At 27.7% G+C, this 2,772-nt stretch overlaps 1 protein-coding gene across 1 annotated transcript in view; it reads right to left on the bottom strand.

Moving 5' to 3' along the window:
- LOC145242258 (uncharacterized) overlaps positions 1-2,294 on the bottom strand; it is a 20,821-nt gene extending 18,527 nt beyond the window's left edge. The window contains exon 1 of the mRNA XM_080105268.1: positions 2,215-2,294. The gene's annotated coding sequence lies outside the window, so the exon portion shown is untranslated. The remainder of the gene's footprint in view (positions 1-2,214) is intronic.
- Between the last annotated feature and the right edge of the window lie 478 nt (positions 2,295-2,772).

Here is a 2,772-nt window from a genome sequence, read left to right as displayed (position 1 = left end):
TATTATGACTGGAATAATATATGTTTAATATATTATGACTGGAATAAAATATGTTTAATATATTATGACTGGAATAAAATATGTTTAATATATTATGACTGGAATAAAATATGTTTAATATATTATGACTGGAATAAGTTAATATGCGTGATTGCCAACACCACCATTACAATTTTTATTACTTTTATTTTATTTAAAGAAATTTATCTTTTCAAAAAGGAAAAGTAATATGAAAAACACATTCCATCCATTTCATAATACTCTAAATTGAACGTTATATTTTATTTTTGCATTTAAAAAAATAAGTTTTCAAAATATAAAATGCTAAATTTCATTTGTAATTTTTAAAAATAATTTATTTTTCAAATACTGTTGTTAAATTTTTTAACAATTTCAAATAAATTCAATAAACGTTTTGTTATTTAATGTTTTCCGTTGTGAGACTTTGTTAATTTATTTAAGTTGTTTTTGCATTTTCAGAAAAGTTTAGTTTAAAACAAACATTAATTTGGGATTGCCTTCCCTTTCTGTCAGTATACCTCTTCCAAAAATGGAAAAAAAAATTTTAATAAACAAAAAACTTCTGGCCAGTTAAATCGCATTTGTGCCTTAAATGTTTGTCAATGAAAAAAATTTTTTTAATGAAAGAAGAAAAAGTAAGTTGTTGGAAGTATTATTTTTCAATTTTCAGAGAGTTGTACTAGCGGGAAGGGAAGACAATCGAAAATTAATGTGATTTTACAAAAATAATACCTATCGAAATACTATTTTAAAAAAAACTGTTACAATCCTTAAGACTTTTATTTTATTTAATTAAAAAAAATATCTTTTTCTAAAGAAAAATTGGGGCTAGTGCAGAGAGTGATCCGCGCTATTTTTTAAATCGTATTTCTAAGTTTAATTAAAGTTTTATGATATATTTTTTTATTCAATTGTAAGGTTATACTTTAACTTAAACTATAGAATAGGTACAAAACACCCTCCCCTCCCCATGTTAAGAATGGCTTTTTAAATGATAACTTTATTATTTACGTCCTGATCACTCTCTTCAAATTCCGAAAAATTAATATAACAAAATACATTTCATAATATTCTAAACTAAATATTATATTTTATTTTTGCATTAAAAAAAAAATACTGTTGCAATTTACAATTGTTTTCAATTTAAATTCAATGAATGTTTCCATAAGTCATGTTTTTTGTTATTGTTGTAAGTCCGCTTCTTTATTTAAATTGTTTTGAATTACCAGAAAAAGTGCAGTTAGCAAAAAAAAAAAAAAAAAAAGCGTTTATTTTGGATTGTCTTTCCTTTTTAGTTAGTAGCACTCTTCCGAAAAAAAAATGCGGTAAAACTTGCGGAGTATGTGCTGCTGCTTTCTGCTGCTTTACGGTTGTTGTAAAGATGGAACGGAAATTTAAATTTCGTTCCGTTTTAATCATTTTTTTTAATTGTGCCCCCCCAAACGAAAGTAATCGAAAGAATAACATTCAACAATCGTACTTTTATATATAAAAACAAAAACGAAAGATTTTTTTATGTATAAAAATAAAATTTTATTAACAAAAACCGAATAATTTAATTTTTAAACGAAAAAAGTCAATTTGGTATATCTTTTTAGTATTTTTTCTTTTTTTTTTTTTCTTTTTTAATTAAGTCAACTCACCGTTCACGTTGGAAATGTCGACTTTTATAGGTTTTCGGGTACGTTTACAACGAATAAACACCCCAACCTACCCATGTTAAGAACAGTTTTTGGAATAGACACCCCCAGCCTCCCCATGTTAAGAACGGCTTTCGGAATAGACACCCATAACCTAGTCACTACCCGAAAACCTATAAAAGTTGACGTTTCGAATGTGAACGAGGAGTTGGACGTAATGTAAAAATGTACCGAATTTAAAACGGAACGAAATTTAAATTTCCGTTCCATCTTTACAACAGCCGTAAAATAGCGCATACTCCGCAAGTTTTACCAAAAATGTTCCCAGCAAGTTAGTGCACTTGTGTCCATCATTTTGCTATGAACATTTAGTTAAATAACAACAGTCGAAAAATCAATCATTCATTTAAAATACACTTTAGAAACTTTGAAGAATAAAAAATGTTATTTGCCATCAAACACCATTAAGGAAATAAAACACGTATTATTATCTTAAAATATCTTATTGCTTCAACTTGATGCTAACAAGTTCAATAAATTAAAGAATACGTACTTAATCCTGAAACGCGTGTAAGGTAACCTTGTTACTGAACTCTCCCACTTGGTAAAACAAAAAATCTGATCACACGGTGTATCGTGATATTTTCATCGACTTTCTGTACCAAAGAGAAAGACTTGCTTATAATTTTTAGCCGTCTTCGCCGATTTCCGTTGAAATTAAAATTAATTTAATTATTATTTTCTTTTAAATTTCATTCGTGTTTTGAGGAAAATTGGGTGCTACTTTGTGGTACTTCTGCGATTATAGACCGTGCAACATTTTAGATAGGATTTTCACGTTGAATTCAGTTTTTGGTACGGTAGCTTTTTTTTTTTTTTTAATTATTAGATGAAAGTACAGAATAGTTTGCAAAGCTCCCTCTCCTCCCCATGCTAAGAATGGCTTTCTAAGTAGTAACATTACTATTTGAGCCAAAAAAATTTAGAATTGGGTGGATTGTTTATAAGTTTCATTTTGAAATACAGTGTAACCCGGATATAAGACACCCGAATATAAGAAAAACGGATATAAGAGAGATTTTCTAAGGTTCCAAATTAGAGCCTGCATTAA

This window comes from Euprymna scolopes, chromosome 21 (assembly GCF_053919585.1).
Source record: "Euprymna scolopes isolate OS-2025 chromosome 21, ASM5391958v1, whole genome shotgun sequence".
NCBI classification, from domain to species: Eukaryota; Metazoa; Mollusca; class Cephalopoda; order Sepiida; family Sepiolidae; genus Euprymna; species Euprymna scolopes.
The sequence above is the reverse complement of the archived record's forward strand: the minus strand, read 5'-3'. Positions and strand labels throughout refer to the sequence as shown.